General features: G+C 34.5%; 2 long non-coding RNA genes and 1 other non-coding gene across 9 annotated transcripts; 1 reads left to right on the plus strand and 2 right to left on the minus strand.

Annotated features, from left to right (window-relative positions):
- Positions 1 to 960: 960 nt before the first annotated feature.
- Positions 961 to 8,057, minus strand: LOC110917557. 6 transcript variants are annotated; one of them, XR_004883060.1, is made up of 5 exons: positions 7,639 to 8,057; positions 7,292 to 7,398; positions 2,129 to 3,095; positions 1,859 to 2,036; positions 1,039 to 1,793 (listed from the first exon to the last, which is right to left on the minus strand). It is a non-coding gene; the product is annotated as an uncharacterized LOC110917557 (long non-coding RNA). The 6 variants fall into 6 exon arrangements; XR_004883061.1 differs by having other exon boundaries at positions 1,039 to 1,753; positions 7,639 to 8,056; XR_002580651.2 differs by having other exon boundaries at positions 1,039 to 2,036; positions 2,129 to 2,472; positions 2,977 to 3,095; positions 7,639 to 8,052.
- A 4,022-nt stretch (positions 8,058 to 12,079) lies between these two features.
- LOC110917965 lies at positions 12,080 to 14,519 on the minus strand. Of its 2 annotated transcripts, XR_002580977.2 has the most exons (4): positions 14,096 to 14,519; positions 13,248 to 13,591; positions 12,978 to 13,155; positions 12,585 to 12,872 (listed from the first exon to the last, which is right to left on the minus strand). It is a non-coding gene; the product is annotated as an uncharacterized LOC110917965 (long non-coding RNA). The 2 variants fall into 2 exon arrangements; XR_002580976.2 differs by having other exon boundaries at positions 12,080 to 13,155.
- Positions 14,520 to 19,140: 4,621 nt separating this feature from the next.
- TRNAL-CAA lies at positions 19,141 to 19,224 on the plus strand. The gene has a single exon. It is a non-coding gene; the product is annotated as a tRNA-Leu (tRNA).
- Positions 19,225 to 19,644: the final 420 nt, after the last annotated feature.

A 19,644-nucleotide genomic window follows, 5' to 3' on the forward strand; every position in this document is an offset into this window, starting at 1 on the left:
CTTTATTGATTTCCTTTATTGATTTCTTTTATTATATAGTATAGAAGATTATGATATAGTGAAATCAATTTTGAAACCAATAAAGCATAGAAAATAAATATTATATTTAAAATCATTACCAAACGACTCTTGAAAATAAACAATTGAAATTCTGTTCGTAATTTTATATTGTAAGAGCATTCACATCCATTTCATCATATTTTCACCCTAAATTACACTAAAAAAACTACATTTTCTCTCTCCTTTACAATTAAATAATATTTTTTATACCTTTATCATTACCTTTTATCTCTCCTCTACTCACAACAACTTTCAAAATATATTAAAAATTATAGAGGGTGAACAGTGTCCCCCCAAATATATAGATGAACAGTAACATTTTCTCTCTCCTCCACTCACAACCACTTTTTATACTTTTTATATTATAAAAACTTTACACACATAATTTAATGGATTGGATGCAGTGGCGGATCTAGGATTCGTGTCAAGCGGTAACGTTTTATAAATAAGCGGTATCGAAATCGAAAAAACGTCAATTTTTTCTAAAATTTACACAAATTTTACACTACCGCCGGAACGCCAAGCCGTAGCGGATGTCACCCCTTAGTATAATGTACATCCGCCCCTGATTGGATGTGAATGCTCTAAAGAACCATATATAAATCGAAAACCTAAAAGCCCAAGCTGGCCCTTCACGTACACTTCAATCATATAAATGTTTATTTATTTACATCAGTAGAAATGCTCGCACGTTGCCGCGGGTACTTATCTTTTTAGCGCATGTTGTGTGACGAGTTTATGCCAAAAACTTAAAAAAAAAAACAACTATGACACCATACCGTTAACCGATTTAGGAGGTTTCAAACCAGACCACAAACACCCAAGTTAAAAAGCAAAATACCATCATTTTGGATCACTAAGAAAAAACAAGGGTGCTTAAAGCCATGCACTTTTGCCCTGCAACTCCAAACCCAACATCAACCTAAGGTATTTAAAGTAGTAATATATTTACAATTATAATGAGTTTATAAACCAACTAATACTTTTTACAACTTTTGAAAACAAACATCCTAGAAAGAGTAAAGGCCAATAGCAAGCTCATAGTCCACGATGCCTATTAGAGTTTTAAGAATCAATCGACCCATGCCATATACAAGGTGATCCATCTCTTGCCCAATGCAATGATGCATCACATTCTTGAGCCCATACTTACACCTCCATCATGCTGGACATCTAACACTTGAACCCAATGCCATCTTAGTCCAATCCACAGGTATGACCATACTTTTAAAAGCTCATTGTGTACTCCCTCCCCAACCCATACAAGCACAGCAATGCTTGTAGAACTCACAGCCAAGGCCCACACAGAACTTGTATAATTGAGAACAGGTTTGACCCAGTCCTTTAACATTAACATAAAAGGCCAGAAAGTCAATATTATGTTAGATCAGTAAACCAACAATGATTGTGTTTTCCAGGAGCAAATTTAGACCAGTCGTACCATTGAAAGAACTATTTCCATTTTAATGCCTTGAAAAGTGCAATAAACTTGGGTAGCCACTTCAGACCTCATGTCTGAAGAAAATATATCTTAAAACAAATTTTAAAATCAAAATCCCATATCTATTACAAAATCCACCATGGTTGTTGTTAGTTCTTACCATCAGCCAAGTCACCTCCTGCTCAGCCGAAACTTGAAGCTTCTTCCCTTAAGATCTTGCGGTTTTAGTTCGCTTCCCATTGAAAGCCGTCCCTTGTTGTATCATGAACAGTTTATGCCACAACAGTCGAATCTGATTATCCAATATTCCACACCTTAATCTCATAATGATATAGGGTTTAGGGTCTTGGGTTTTACCGGAAAAAACATGTTTTTTTTCTTTAAGCAAAGAATTAATCGCTTCAATTGCTTCTTCGGCCCCATTATGTTGTTTCATAACAATCGCCAGATCCTTCAGCGCGCTATCAACTCGACCTCCAGCATTAATGGTTGCCCAAAACAACAGCATCACCCTTTCCGCATCCTTCTCAACCAACTACACAACCAATCAAATTGCTCAACAAATCAGTATCAATCCAACAAAATCTTCAAAAACCCAAATTTAGATCTGCATAATTATAATCATACCTGAACAAGTTTAAGGAAGAATCCCCAACCGGGACCTTGTGAGTCACATGAATTGACTCGCACCGAGTCAAGTTCAAGATGAACAAGTCAGACCAAGTTGAGAGCAAATAAGAAAGAAAACAAATTTTTAGTCAACATGAATTAAAGACTTATATAGTTTCCTTGATTTCATTTCAATTAGCCGCTAAATGAAAATCCCACTCACCAATTCAACCTAGGCATATTAACCACAAGCTTAATTACTTTGAAACATCATCAAAATAAATGTTCTTACACAGACCAAATTTGTTGTATTAGCATATGTAGAAGGAATTTCTCCACCAACTCCAACACTATCAATATAACTGACAAAATAAACATACATGAATATAATATTAGATGATTTGATAATTGGTAAGGTAAATCGTGGAGCTCTTTTATAAATTCCACATTTATGCCAATTTGGAAACAAGAAAAAGAAGACAAGATTTTCAGAATCGCCATAGAAAATCTATAAACTTGCAACATGTTTTATTATGTAAATACTTTTAGTAATCAAGTTGGTTTTTAAGCCTGTATTGGCCAACCACATGCAAACTGGCTTTTACATTTCCCGCTCATCAAATGATACACATTTAGATGGTATGATTTCAAGCAATCCCTGAAATAATAAAATAGAACCAAAAATGTTTCTCCCATGTGATGACATATCTCAGTACGAGGCTCAACATATGGGCTTTAGCCCGAATTCCTTTAGCATCAATACCTCGTTCCTTCCATGCATTTCACTCATGTAGTACACAAGGCTATAAAATGTAAATTGATACTAAAATTTGGTATACGACAGAGGAGGTAGTGAAACCGCTCACCGGATGAAACGATTGTAGAAGACGATGGAGGCGGTGGATCGGTGGTGATGGCGGAAGATGTATATTTGTTCGGCTTCATCTCGTCTCCTCTGTACTGCTTCTGAAATGCTAATGAAACCCTAATTCAATATATAACATATAACATTAAACTAAAAACCTTTCTAGACTTGATTGTTACATTGAATCTGAATGAAAGCAGATTGATTACACGAATATGAGTTGAAGAACCAACATAAACGCATGACGCTTGAACTGCAACATTGACTCAGATATTAAAATTCGCATTCATGAGATGAGATTAGTGTTGGCCCTAATGGATCTTTGATCTCTAGACAATCGAATAACTTGAATATATAAACTGAGAATTTTGTACAATGGAATTGATTACAAATGAAACTATCTATCCCTATTTATACTAATCTAACGGGTGCGATCCAATAGACGTGTCCTTTCACGAACGGGTGCGTCTCTTGAATATGTGGATGTAACTAAACATGAAGAGGTGTGTCTCTAGAATCAAAAAGTCGCGTCCCTTCCTTCTTCCTTTGCAACCATCGATCAAGGGGTGTCTCCCAAGGGATTTCGCCACCCTTGGGGTGGTGGTTACCAAGTTTTGTCTTGTCACAAATAGCCCCTCAACTTTGTAACCGCCAGTCTTTATACTAAGTACCATATAACCCTCGAACTTAAGGATGTGTAGGGATTATAACTTTCATTCACCCCCTAATCACGAACATCCTTGAGTAGTTGTTGTAGATCTTGAACTCCGAATAGTTTTATCTTCTCGAATCTTCTCGGCATTTAACACTTCACATTATTCACGAACCTTGCTCTTCACGAACTTGCTTCACACGAACATTTTGCTTCACACTTGTCTTGACCGCACTTGATTTGTATCACACGAACCTTTTCTTGTGTAGTTGTCTCAACACGAACTCCAACGGTCTTGATTAACTTGCCCACCATCATATCACATGATTGTTTCCTTCACACGCGTGCCTTCTTCTTGGTCTATCACAGATTTAATCTCGTCATCACGGTTGTTTCTCACAACGGGTTCTTCATCATTGATTGCTTCCCTCACGGATTCTTCACTTTTTCTTGATCCACTCACTGGATTATTTTATTGCATATTACTATATCAAATTCTTCATTCAATGCATGTTATTTCCCAGCATTCACTACTTCATTTTTCTCTACATTCACTGCACTTTTTCTACACTCACTGAAACAATTTCTCATCTTGTTTCCTGTATTCACTATTTTTCCCTTTTTTGCATTCGCTGCATCACTGTGTGTCTTTGCATTCACTACATCTACAATTGTCTATTCCGCATTGCACTTTGTTTCTGATTGAAAAAACCTTCGAGCCTTCACTTGGTAATTCTAGATTCTTCGAACACACTTCGAATCAGTTGAATGATTCCCTCTTTACTCGCTTCTTCTTCACGATCGACTCACTCGATTTTCTTTTTCCCAATTGATTCGCTCAATTTTCTTTTCTATACTATGAATTTGGCCTTCAAACCTTCACCCGCGAATAAAACTGATCGCGTATAACCACCGGATGAAATTTTGATTCTTCCTGGCCCTCCAAATGAAACAAAAATAACCCTGTTATGGGCTCCTGTACTCGGTTCGATACACTCACGAACCCTATTCTGATTGCTAACTTAGAATTCTCACAACCCTTATTTTCTTGTTTCTAAAATTTCCTGGCCACCAATACGAACCACTGTACCGGTAAATTCAATTCCCTTGAATTCAACAAGCTCTCAAATCTTTAATCCGCGTATAACCCGAAACGCGTAATAATCAAACAATCTAATTCGCACTAAACCCAGGAATTAAAAAACCCTCGATTCCTAACCCCTGGTTCGACCCTGAACCGAAAATAAAACTAACTTGCGAATTGAGAACGAATAATAAAACCTGATCGCGAATTCCCTGCAATGCCTAGAGCCTGATGCTTTGATACCAATTGTTGGCCCTAATGGATCTTTGATCTCTAGACAATCGAATAACTTGAATATATAAACTGAGAATTTTGTACAATGGAATTGATTACAAATGAAACTATCTATCCCTATTTATACTAATCTAATGGGTGCGATCCAATAGACGTGTCCTTTCACGAACGGGTGCGTCTCTTGAATATGTGGATGTAACTAAACATGAAGACGTGTGTCTCTAGAATCAAAAAGTCGCGTCCCTTCCTTCTTCCTTCTTCCTTTGCAACCATTAATCAAGGGGTGTCTCCCAAGGGATTTCGCCACCCTTGGGGTGGTGGTTACCAAGTTCTGTCTTGTCACAAATAGCCCCTCAACTTTGTAACCGCCAGTCTTTATACTAATTACCATATAACCCTCGAAATTAAGAATGTGTAGGGATTATAACTTTCAATAGGGGTGGACACTGACTGCTAGGATAAATAGTTGTTTTTGCAAGAATCCGTGTAGGCTACAGACATTAATTTAGGGTCAAATTTGGAAGAAAATGATGAAAAAAATTAGGGAAAAAGGCATGACCATTGGGTTGCCATCTTAATTTGGATAGTAAATTACATATAATCTTGATAAGGTAATCGATCGGTTCATCTGGTGAAATTCATAATGTAGTAATAACAGAGAATTAAAGAAAGAAATAATTAAAATAATTAAAGAGCAGTAACAATTTTGTGGGTAGAAAAAGGGTCAAAAGGTAAAGATGGAAATGAAATCTAGATTTTAACTATAGGAGTATGATTAATTTACCATTATATCCCTCTAGTGTCTTAAAAATTAATATTATTTACTATTATATCCCTCTCAAATGTGTTGTTTTTATTTGTACATATTGCTTTTAAAGTTGTATGTGATGTAAAATTACATTGATGTCCATCACATTTCCTTTTTTATATAGTATATTATAGATTGGTTCATGAGGCCATTGTTCATTGCAAAAGATCTTAAGTTTTATTTTCCCCCTTCTTTTACTCCCCCCCCCCCCTTCTCCCAATCCCCCACCCCACCCCAAAAAAAAACATAATACAACACACCAAGAAAGCACAAGCACTGTTTAAGCTAACTTACTGAATGATATTTATAATACTCCTCATAACATGCTTATCAAATCCAAATTAGGAAATACTCATTTAGTCGACTAATCCGTTCTAACCTCTGTTGACTAACCCTTTTAACCTCTATTGACTAATCCCTTTTAACCTCTGTTGACTAATCCTTTTAACCTCTATTGACTAACCCTCTTTTAACCTCTGTTGACTAATCCATTCTAACCTCTGTTGACTAACCCTCTGTTGACTAATCCGTTCTTACCTCTGTTGACTAACCCTTTTAACCTCTGTTGACTAACCCCTTTTAACCTCTGTTGACTAACCCCTTTTTAACCTTTGTTGACTAACCTTTTAACCTCTGTTGACTAACCCTCTTTTAACCTCTGTTGACTAATCCGTTCTAACCTCTGTTGACTAACCCCTTTTTAACCTTTGTTGACTAACCCTTTTAACCTCTGTTGACTAACCCTCTTTTAACCTCTGTTGACTAACCCGTTCTAACCTCTGTTGACTAACCCTTTTAACCTCTGTTTTCTAACCCCTTTTTAACCTTTGTTGACTAACCCTTTTAACCTCTGTTGACGAACCCTCTTTTAAACCTTTTTGACTAACAGGATACACACATTTAATTTGACTTAAAAATATCAAACTAACAAACATACCTAACTAAGAACTAAAATTACCAATTTCTACTCTTCACCACATCGTTACTTTGTGATCCCTAACTAAGAACCGGTCTCAATATTCAGCAGATGATGTCTTGACTAACTGGATACATGCTTATGAGCTCATATATGATAAAGCCTTTCAATTTCCTTCATATTTGACCTTTTCATGAAAAACCACTACTCTAAAATCACAATCATCATCAGGTGCACCTGCATATTCTCTACCCTGAACTTTGCGTTTGTCTATAAACAATTTCAAAAATGAACACAAATACACTGAACTACCAAACGCGTATCTTAATATGTAAGAAATTATCACCAACATAAATTAAATAAAAACACCATCAAAGTTGTACATTAGTTACTGAAAAGATTACAAGATCACACAATAGACACACCATTCTAACAATATGCAAATGAAAAAAAATTAGTTATTTTAGCTTTCATATCTACATTAATCACCGGTCAGTCGGTCACTTCTGAATTCCAGATTAAAACCCCCAAGCATTGTAAATCATATCCCATTCACTAAAATCTTGTACTAAAATCAACCTTTTACTTTCAAAAACAAATAATATCAAACTAATAAACATACCTGATCAAAGTATTAACCTTCTTAGTTTGAATATCATACATCTTCTTAACAGCAGCTTTAATCTTCTTCTTATCAGTCCGGATATCAACAATAAACACCAACTCAATCTATATCCAAAACATAATCAACAAAAAAACCAGTGACTAACATAAATCAAATCCATCAACAAAAATAGTTTAGCATAATGAACGTATTGTTTAACCCTATGGTTCCGTTGAACAACATAATAAACATAGCGAATACTTACTTACCTGGTGCTAATATAATCACTAAAACCCTAACTAACAGATTATCAAAACCTTAACGAACAGATTAAAAAAAACCCTAAATTTTAGAAGTGATGTTACCTGGAAGCAGATGATCGAAACGATGGCGTTGTCCTGTTGATTTCATCGCCATGAAGACTTCACAATTTGATCAGAATCTGATGCAGAAAATCGAGTTGTTGAGTTTTAGAATCTGAAATGTAATGAAGAAAATGAGATGAGATGAGATGATGGTGATAAAATAAGTAAGGAGCTCTTCTATCTTCAAAAGGAAGGAGCTCTTCTATCTTTAGATGATTAGAATATGAAATTAATCTGGTCGCATTTATAAACTCCGCTCGGTCACCGAAGAACTCACGATTTCAGCCGGCCACTTTATGGTTTGAATTGGGAGCTCTGGATTTGAGAGAGATGTGGATTGATTTATGGTTTGAATTTTGAACGTGGAGTCAGAATAATGTAGGTTATATATGTATACGGTTTGAATTTTGAATCTAGAGCCAAAATTTTGAATGGGCAGTGATTTTAATTGCAGAGGTTTGAATTTAGGGTGTAAGGGGTGCTCACCTAAGAGGTGAGTCCCCTCTCTTACGCCAAACCAATGCTCGTGTGCCACGTCAACTCCCCTCTTAAACTCCCCTAACACCCTAAATTGATGGCGGCACTCCCCTCTTAGGTGAATTGGTTTTTTTTTTTTTTTTTTTTAAAAAAAAGGAAACTTTTGATTGGTCCCCTCTCCCTCTCTCCTCCCCCTCTCTTCGGCAGCTCCCCACCGGTTTGTTGCCTCTCTCTACCTCACCAAATGGTTGGCGGCACCATCACTATTAGGCAAGAGGGGTCACCGATGGGAAATCGGTGAGCACCCCGAGTACCCTTATAACATAGGTTGAATTTTGGAGCTGGGCAGTGGTTTGATGGCAGACCTTTGGAATTTGAATGTGGGTCACCTTTGAATTTTAAAGTCTTCTAATATTAGGCTTTATGATGTAATAATGACATAAGAAAAGCCTTTTTGGACAGCCTCTCTAGCTGACACTGACACATCAGCTTTTTTTATGTTATTGGGATTTCTCCTTTTATAGAAAGTATAGATAGATTATCATATAGTGAAACTATGTTAGAACGCTGTGTATTAAATAAATGCAATTTTATATACCAATTAATAAAAAATATCTTTAAAAATCGCATGGGTTGAATAAATGTAATTTTATATATTAATAATAAAAAAAGTTGTATTTTTAAGAACCTCATTTGTTATACGGGTTCAGCACATGTAATTTTATATACAAAACAATAAAAAGTTATATCTTTATAAACCCTATGTATTATATGGATTGAATAAATCTAATTTTATATACTACATAATAAAACAATTATAGTTTTAAAAACCCCGTGTATTACACGAGTTGCGTAAATGTAATTTTGTATAGTAAAAAATAAAAATGTTATATCTTTAAAAAACCTCGTTTATTACACGGGTTGAATGAATCTAATAAAAATTTATATCTTTTTTAAAAAAAACTAACGGATATACTCGATATACGATGGATGAGGTGATTGCGGTGATGGTTCTCACGTAAACATAGAGGTTACCGTATTTGAGTTGAGAGTTGAACACGGAAATAAAAGTTTATAACCAATAAACATTGATTAATATTTTTGTTTACCCCTTATAAACATTTTTGAAATAGGTTCTACCCTTAATTACTTTAGTTTAATAAAATAAATAAATCATTTACATTATATTAATTTATATTTAGCGTACTTCTTTTGTTAATTTCAGAATAAATAATTTTGAAATCTGATAAATATTTTAAAATATTATATTATCTTCTATACGAATTGCTTAAATTTATATTAAATTTAATTTTATAATTATCTTTTAATTGATATTAATTATCTACAAAAAAAATAGATGGCTTAATGAATGACATGTGTCCTCTCATTGGTTTCTTTAATAAATATAATTTTATATACCAAATAATAAAAAAGTATTTTTAAAAACCTCTTTTATTACACGGGTTGAATAATGTAATTTTATATACCAAATAATAAAACAATATATCTTTAAAAATATAGTTTATTACAAGAGTTGAATAAATGTAATTTTATATATTAAATAATAAAAATGTTATATTTTTAACAACGCTGTGTATTGTACGAGTTGAGTAAATTTAATTTTATATATTAACAGTGAATTTCAAGGATTGTCCTTTATCTTTATACACCTTTTCAGGCGTTGTCCTTTATGTTCAAAATTGAAGAGTTTTGTCCTTTATGTTTTCATATCATACACGTTTTGTCCTTTGCACATGAGGGCATTTTTGTCAATTCAGAGGTTGCAGAAGCTTTGAGCTGTAAATCTGCCGTTGAACTTACCTTTGAATTGACAAAAATGCCTTCATGTGCAAAGCAAATGACCAAATTTAACTGAAAAAACTAACTGGGTTAGGCCTAAAGGACAAAACTCATCAATTTTGAACATAAAGGTTTGGTCATGTGCTTTGCACATGAGGGCATTTTTGTCAATTCAGAGGTTGCATAAGCTTTGAGCTGTAAATCTGTCGTTGAACTTACCTTTGAATTGACAAAAATACCCTCATGTGCAAAGCAAATGACCAAATTTAACTGAAAAAACTAACTGGGTTAGGCCTAAAGGACAAAACTAATCAATTTTTGAACATAAAGGACAACGCCGGAGAATGAGTATAAAGATAAAGGACAATCCTTGAAATTCACTCTATAGTAAATATTGGAAAAAGTTACATTTTTAAGAACCTTATGTATTATATAGGTTGAGCACCTGTAAATTTTTATACCAGTCAATAAAAAGTTACATCTTGTTATATCTTTATAAACCCTGTGTATTATACGATTGAATAAATCTAATTTTATATACTACATAATAAAAAAGAAGTTATATTTTTAAAAACCCGGTGTATTACACGAGTTACATAAATGTAATTTTGTATAGTAAATAATAAAAACATTATATCTTTAAAAAATCTCGTTTATTACACGGGTTGAATGAATCTAATATATATATATATATATATATATATATATATATATATATATATATATATATATATATATATATATATATATATATATATAAAACTAACGGATATACTCGATATATGATAGATGGTGTGATTGCGGTGATGGTTCTAATAAATGTCATGTAAACATAGTGAATACCGTATTTGAGTTGAGAGTTGGACACGAAAATAAAAGTATGGAACCAATAAACATTGATTAATATTTTTGTTTACCCCTTATAAACATTTCTGAAATCGGTTCTACCCTTAACTATTTTAGTTTAATAAAATAAATAAATCATTTACATTATATTAATTTATATTTAGTGTACGTCTTTTGTTAATTTCAGGATAAATAATTTTGAAATCTGATAAATATTTCAAAATATTTTATTATCTCTTATACGAATTGTTTAAATTTATATTAAATTTAATTTTAAAATTATCTTTTAATTAATATTAATTATCTATAATTAAGTATGAGATAGAGGAAAAAACTAAAAAATAAATAGCTTCAATGAATGATATGTGTCCCTTTATTGATTTCTTTTATTATATAGTATAGAAGATTATGATATAGTGAAATCAATTTTGAAACCAATAAAGCATAGAAAATAAATATTATATTTAAAATCATTACCAAACGACTCTTGAAAATAAACAATTGAAATTCTGTTCGTAATTTTATATTGTAAGAGCATTCACATCCATTTCACCATATTTTCACCCTAAATTACACTAAAAAAACTACATTTTCTCTCTCCTTTACAATTAAATAATATTTTTTATACCTTTATCATTACCTTTTATCTCTCCTCTACTCACAACAACTTTCAAAATATATTAAAAATTATAGAGGGTGAACAGTGTCCCCCCAAATATATAGATGAACAGTAACATTTTCTCTCTCCTCCACTCACAACCACTTTTTATACTTTTTATATTATAAAAACTTTACACACATAATTTAATGGATTGGATGCAGTGGCAGATCTAGGATTCGTGTCAAGCGGTAACGTTTTATAAATAAGCGGTATCGAAATCGAAAAAACGTCAATTTTTTCTAAAATTTACACAAATTTTACACTACCGCCGGAACGCCAAGCCGTAGCGGATGTCACCCCTTAGTATAATGTACATCCGCCCCTGATTGGATGTGAATGCTCTAAAGAACCATATATAAATCGAAAACCTAAAAGCCCAAGCTGGCCCTTCACGTACACTTCAATCATATAAATGTTTATTTATTTACATCAGTAGAAATGCTCGCACGTTGCCGCGGGTACTTATCTTTTTAGCGCATGTTGTGTGACGAGTTTATGCCAAAAACTTAAAAAAAAAAACAACTATGACACCATACCGTTAACCGATTTAGGAGGTTTCAAACCAGACCACAAACACCCAAGTTAAAAAGCAAAATACCATCATTTTGGATCACTAAGAAAAAACAAGGGTGCTTAAAGCCATGCACCTTTGCCCTGCAACTCCAAACCCAACATCAACCTAAGGTATTTAAAGTAGTAATATATTTACAATTATAATGAGTTTATAAACCAACTAATACTTTTTACAACTTTTGAAAACAAACATCCTAGAAAGAGTAAAGGCCAATAGCAAGCTCATAGTCCACGATGCCTATTAGAGTCTTAAGAATCAATCTACCCATGCCATATACAAGGTGATCCATCTCTTGCCCAATGCAATGATGCATCACATTCTTGAGCCCATACTTACACCTCCATCATGCTGGACATCTAACACTTGAACCCAATGCCATCTTAGTCCAATCCACAGGTATGACCATACTTTTAAAAGCTCATTGTGTACTCCCTCCCCAACCCATACAAGCACAGCAATGCTTGTAGAACTCACAGCCAAGGCCCACACAGAACTTGTATAATTGAGAACAGGTTTGACCCAGTCCTTTAACATTAACATAAAAGGCCAGAAAGTCAATGTTATGTTAGATCAGTAAACCAACAATGATTGTGTTTTCCAGGAGCAAATTTAGACCAGTCGTACCATTGAAAGAACTATTTCCATTTTAATGCCTTGAAAAGTGCAATAAACTTGGGTAGCCACTTCAGACCTCATGTCTGAAGAAAATATATCTTAAAACAAATTTTAAAATCAAAATCCCATATCTATTACAAAATCCACCATGGTTGTTGTTAGTTCTTACCATCAGCCAAGTCACCTCCTGCTCAGCCGAAACTTGAAGCTTCTTCCCTTAAGATCTTGCGGTTTTAGTTCGCTTCCCATTGAAAGCCGTCCCTTGTTGTATCATGAACAGTTTATGCCACAATAGTCGAATCTGATTATCCAATCTTCCACACCTTAATCTCATAATGATATAGGGTTTAGGGTCTTGGGTTTTACCGGAAAAAACATGTTTTTTTTCTTTAAGCAAAGAATTAATCGCTTCAATTGCTTCTTCGGCCCCATTATGTTGTTTCATAACAATCGCCAGATCCTTCAGCGCGCTATCAACTCGACCTCCAGCATTAATGGTTGCCCAAAACAACAGCATCACCCTTTCCGCATCCTTCTCAACCAACTACACAACCAATTAAATTGCTCAACAAATCAGTATCAATCCAACAAAATCTTCAAAAACCCAAATTTAGATCTGCATAATTATAATCATACCTGAACAAGTTTAAGGAAGAATCCCCAACCGGGACCTTGTGAGTCACATGAATTGACTCGCACCGAGTCAAGTTCAAGATGAACAAGTCAGACCAAGTTGAGAGCAAATAAGAAAGAAAACAAATTTTTAGTCAACATGAATTAAAGACTTATATAGTTTCCTTGATTTCATTTCAATTAGCCGCTAAATGAAAATCCCACTCACCAATTCAACCTAGGCATATTAACCACAAGCTTAATTACTTTGAAACATCATCAAAATAAATGTTCTTACACAGACCAAATTTGTTGTATTAGCATATGTAGAAGGAATTTCTCCACCAACTCCAACACTATCAATATAACTGACAAAATAAACATACATGAATATAATATTAGATGATTTGATAATTGGTAAGGTAAATCGTGGAGCTCTTTTATAAATTCCAAATTTATGCCAATTTGGAAACAAGAAAAAGAAGACAAGATTTTCAGAATCGCCATAGAAAATCTATAAACTTGCAACATGTTTTATTATGTAAATACTTTTAGTAATCAAGTTGGTTTTTAAGCCTGTATTGGCCAACCACATGCAAACTGGCTTTTACATTTCCCGCTCATCAAATGATACACATTTAGATGGTATGATTTCAAGCAATCCCTGAAATAATAAAATAGAACCAAAAATGTTTCTCCCATGTGATGACATATCTCAGTACGAGGCTCAACATATGGGCTTTAGCCCGAATTCCTTTAGCATCAATACCTCGTTCCTTCCATGCATTTCACTCATGTAGTACACAAGGCTATAAAATGTAAATTGATACTAAAATTTGGTATACGACAGAGGAGGTAGTGAAACCGCTCACCGGATGAAACGATTGTAGAAGACGATGGAGGCGGTGGATCGGTGGTGATGGCGGAAGATGTATATTTGTTCGGCTTCATCTCGTCTCCTCTGTACTGCTTCTGAAATGCTAATGAAACCCTAATTCAATATATAACATATAACATTAAACTAAAAACCTTTCTAGACTTGATTGTTACATTGAATCTGAATGAAAGCAGATTGATTACACGAATATGAGTTGAAGAACCAACATAAACGCATGACGCTTGAACTGCAACATTGACTCAGATATTAAAATTCGCATTCATGAGATGAGATTAGTGTTGGCCCTAATGGATCTTTGATCTCTAGACAATCGAATAACTTGAATATATAAACTGAGAATTTTGTACAATGGAATTGATTACAAATGAAACTATCTATCCCTATTTATACTAATCTAACGGGTGTGATCCAATAGACGTGTCCTTTCACGAACGGGTGCGTCTCTTGAATATGTGGATGTAACTAAACATGAAGAGGTGTGTCTCTAGAATCAAAAAGTCGCGTCCCTTCCTTCTTCCTTTGCAACCATCGATCAAGGGGTGTCTCCCAAGGGATTTCGCCACCCTTGGGGTGGTGGTTACCAAGTTCTGTCTTGTCACAAATAGCCCCTCAACTTTGTAACCGCCAGTCTTTATACTAAGTACCATATAACCCTCGAACTTAAGGATGTGTAGGGATTATAACTTTCATTCACCCCCTAATCACGAACATCCTTGAGTAGTTGTTGTAGATCTTGAACTCCGAATAGTTTTATCTTCTCGAATCTTCTCGGCATTTAACACTTCACATGTATCTTCTTATTCACGAACCTTACTCTTCACGAACTTGCTTCACACGAACATTTTGCTTCACACTTGTCTTGACCGCACTTGATTTGTATCACACGAACCTTTTCTTGTGTAGTTGTCTCAACACGAACTCCAACGGTCTTGATTAACTTGCCCACCATCATATCACATGATTGTTTCCTTCACACGCGTGCCTTCTTCTTGGTCTATCACAGATTTAATCTCGTCATCACGGTTGTTTCTCACAACGGGTTCTTCATCATTGATTGCTTCCCTCACGGATTCTTCACTTTTTCTTGATCCACTCACTGGATTATTTTATTGCATATTACTATATCAAATTCTTCATTCAATGCATGTTATTTCCCAGCATTCACTACTTCATTTTTCTCTACATTCACTGCACTTTTTCTACACTCACTGAAACAATTTCTCATCTTGTTTCCTGTATTCACTATTTTTCCCTTTTTTGCATTCGCTGCATCACTGTGTGTCTTTGCATTCACTACATCTACAATTGTCTATTCCGCATTGCACTTTGTTTCTGATTGAAAAAACCTTCGAGCCTTCACTTGGTAATTCTAGATTCTTCGAACACACTTCGAATCAGTTGAATGATTCCCTCTTTACTCGCTTCTTCTTCACGATCGACTCACTCGATTTTCTTTTTCCCAATTGATTCGCTCAATTTTCTTTTCTATACTATGAATTTGGCCTTCAAACCTTCACCCGCGAATAAAACTGATCGCGTATAACCACCGGATGAAATTTTGATTCTTCCTGGCCCTCCAAATGAAACAAAAATAACCCTGTTATGGGCTCCTGTACTCGGTTCGATACACTCACGAACCCTATTCTGATTGCTAACTTAGAATTCTCACAACCCTTATTTTCTTGTTTCTAAAATTTCCTGGCCACCAATACGAACCACTGTACCGGTAAATTCAATTCCCTTGAATTCAACAAGCTCTCAAATCTTTAATCCGCGTATAACCCGAAACGCGTAATAATCAAACAATCTAATTCGCACTAAACCCAGGAATTAAAAAACCCTCGATTCCTAACCCCTGGTTCGACCCTGAACCGAAAATAAAACTAACTTGCGAATTGAGAACGAATAATAAAACCTGATCGCGAATTCCCTGCAATGCCTAGAGCCTGATGCTTTGATACCAATTGTTGGCCCTAATGGATCTTTGATCTCTAGACAATTGAATAACTTGAATATATAAACTGAGAATTTTGTACAATGGAATTGATTACAAATGAAACTATCTATCCCTATTTATACTAATCTAATGGGTGCGATCCAATAGACGTGTCCTTTCACGAACGGGTGCGTCTCTTGAATATGTGGATGTAACTAAACATGAAGACGTGTGTCTCTAGAATCAAAAAGTCGCGTCCCTTCCTTCTTCCTTTGCAACCATCAATCAAGGGGTGTCTCCCAAGGGATTTCGCCACCCTTGGGGTGGTGGTTACCAAGTTCTGTCTTGTCACAAATAGCCCCTCAACTTTGTAACCGCCAGTCTTTATACTAATTACCATATAACCCTCGAAATTAAGAATGTGTAGGGATTATAACTTTCAATAGGGGTGGACACTGACTGCTAGGATAAATAGTTGTTTTTGCAAGAATCCGTGTAGGCTACAGACATTAATTTGGGGTCAAATTTGGAAGAAAATGATGAAAAAAATTAGGGAAAAAGGCATGACCATTGGGTTGCCATCTTAATTTGGATAGTAAATTACATATAATCTTGATAAGGTAATCGATCGGTTCATCTGGTGAAATTCATAATGTAGTAATAACAGAGAATTAAAGAAAGAAATAATTAAAATAATTAAAGAGCAGTAACAATTTTGTGGGTAGAAAAAGGGTCAAAAGGTAAAGATGGAAATGAAATCTAGATTTTAACTATAGGAGTATGATTAATTTACCATTATATCCCTCTAGTGTCTTAAAAATTAATATTATTTACTATTATATCCCTCTCAAATGTGTTGTTTTTATTTGTACATATTGCTTTTAAAGTTGTATGTGATGTAAAATTACATTGATGTCCATCACATTTCCTTTTTTATATAGTATATTATAGATTGCTTCATGAGGCCATTGTTCATTGCAAAAGATCTTAAGTTTTATTTTCCCCCTTCTTTTACTCCCCCCCCCCCCCCCCCTTCTCCCAATCCCCCACCCCACCCCAAAAAAAAACATTACGTAATAATTATATTTAAAAATAGTAAAATATAAATCCTTATCTAAACATATGAAGAAGTTGGACATCAAAGAAATTTTTCTGTGATGTCTAAGTAACTCTAGATAATTATGTCTTAAGTTACCTAAACTTGATTTATCGTATGGTGCTTTTTTTCCAAGTTTAATGTTCGTTTGTGTTTGTGTCCAGTGTTGAAGAATTGTTCGCGAACAACTAAAATTCCTTAACAAACGAACACCAACATAAACTTCTGTTCGACAAGTGTTCGCAAACAATTCACGAACATGGCCTAGTTAAAACATTTGAGTCGAGTATTCATGTCTAAGATCAATTATAATTCAGAAAACCATCCTATGAAGATGAATAAGTTACCTACCGAACCAAGAGTGAAGAGAGTGAAGGGTTCAAAGGATCTGCTTTCAGATTCGGTCATCAGAATGCGCATGTAAGGATCACAGGAGAGGTATATATAGCATGGAATGTTGTCAGTGGAATTAAATATATAGCATGGAACAAACACGTATGTATAATGACTATGTATAGGGTGTATTGACATGCAACCCACAATAGAAACTGAAAACTTTAAATGAGTTTGAAGAAAAACTATGTTTTACTAAACTCTGGATCCTGTTGGAGTGTAACTCTTGCAACTTCTTCAAGATCAACAATAGCTCAAGCTGAAATATATAAAATGGACATCATAATAAAATAGCAACTAGCAATCTCGTTTAAACTACAGATTAACTAATACTGTAAATTACAAAGATTATCACCTTAGATTCTAATATCCTTCACTCCTCTTTAGCTTTTGGTTTTGCAAATTCCTTGGCCTGCAAACAAACATGCCCCAATTGAAGTGGGCAAAACTTAGGCATTAATTACAGCTGCACAACAGTGGAAATAATGTATATTAAAGTATTTTGTGGGCTGTGGCTGATCTTTTTAGTCTCCAAATCGTTTGTGTTTGGTTTTGTGTGTTCGTGATTTGAAGCCTGGGCCAACAACATTTCCCCAATGTGTTGGTCTGTTTCTTTTCAGCCAAAGTTTGTTTCTTTTGTGCTTTTGCATTATATATGACAATCACACTATTGCAGACTTCTCCTTCCAAGGTGTTTTATCATTAGTTATTAACTCTAAATTGATTAACCATAATTTTCAGCTTCATTCTTCAACCATTAGCATTTTTCATTGACCATCCAAAGAAACAAACACACAAACTTGACCATCCAAAGAAACAAACACACAAACGTCCACAGTATAATCTCTCAGTTATTGGTAAGATTTGAGGAGGGTGTGATGTGGGCAAATCTTACCTCTGGATAGAGAGGCAACTCCAGCTAGACCCCGGGCTCAAAAAACATTCATTGACCATCCAATGTTATCCTATTGGTTCCTACTTTGAAAATGTTTTAACTGCAGTTTATTTTCCTGTCAGATGTCCCTTCAAAATGCTGGTCAGTATCTTTGAATGCAATAGCATCTCTTAACTCTTTCTTTCTGAGAGAAACCCAACACTAACCTTAATCACATAAAAGGTAATTTATGTATTAAAATGATTCAAACTTGTTCAAAATATGCATTTTTAGGGGTGCAAACGAGCCGAGCCGAGCCCGAGCTCGACCAGGCTCGAGCTCGAGCTCGTTTAACATATGAAAGCTCGAGCTCGGCTCGATTCGAGCTTTATTTCTAAAAACAAGCTCATTTTAAATATCACAACAATGTCAGTTTGATTAGTTTTTTATACTTCATTGTTATTAATAATCCAACTTATATCCCTAATGATAGTTTAAGAATCATTAATTTCACGATCCCAAAAACAAAGTATATACTAAATGTTAAACAGTTGGCAATAAAACTGATTGTGTTATGCCCACATTGATTCGGAGTTTGTGCCTTCCAGAAACTACTATTCACCTTTAACAGAATTATAACCGCATAACTCGCTATGTTGATAAACCATAGCAGCTATTGAATATATTTTTAAGAGCGAAACTGGAAAGTTAAAAACAAAAGTCAGGATGGCCGAGTGGTCTAAGGCGCCAGACTCAAGTTCTGGTCTTCGAGAGAGGGCGTGGGTTCAAATCCCACTTCTGACATACTTTTTCTTTTAAAAATAAGTCCTTCTATAAATTCTTTATAACTTGAATGATACCTTTTATATCAGAAAAGAAAATATATTATAGTTCCTAAACTTAATTTTTTATAGAGTGTTTTCAGTTTATATTTATTTTCACTTATCTTCCCAAACTATACGGTTACGATGTTATGGTTTTTTTTTTCTTATTAGGTTTGAAGGACTATACCATGGTTATTAAAAGTTAAATTAATGAGGTATAATCTTCTTACTGATTTATTTACAATTTTATTTATCTTACTGCAGGGGGCATCTTACCCCAATACTCAAAGTACTCGGTCAAACTAATCAGTATACTTATGGCACCTCATACCTACTCGAAGTACTCAATTTTAGAGCGGCACCTTACCTCATACACAAACTACTCAATCAAACTTTAAAA

Source organism: Helianthus annuus, chromosome 16 (genome assembly GCF_002127325.2).
Source record: "Helianthus annuus cultivar XRQ/B chromosome 16, HanXRQr2.0-SUNRISE, whole genome shotgun sequence".
NCBI lineage: Eukaryota > Viridiplantae > Streptophyta > Magnoliopsida > Asterales > Asteraceae > Helianthus > Helianthus annuus.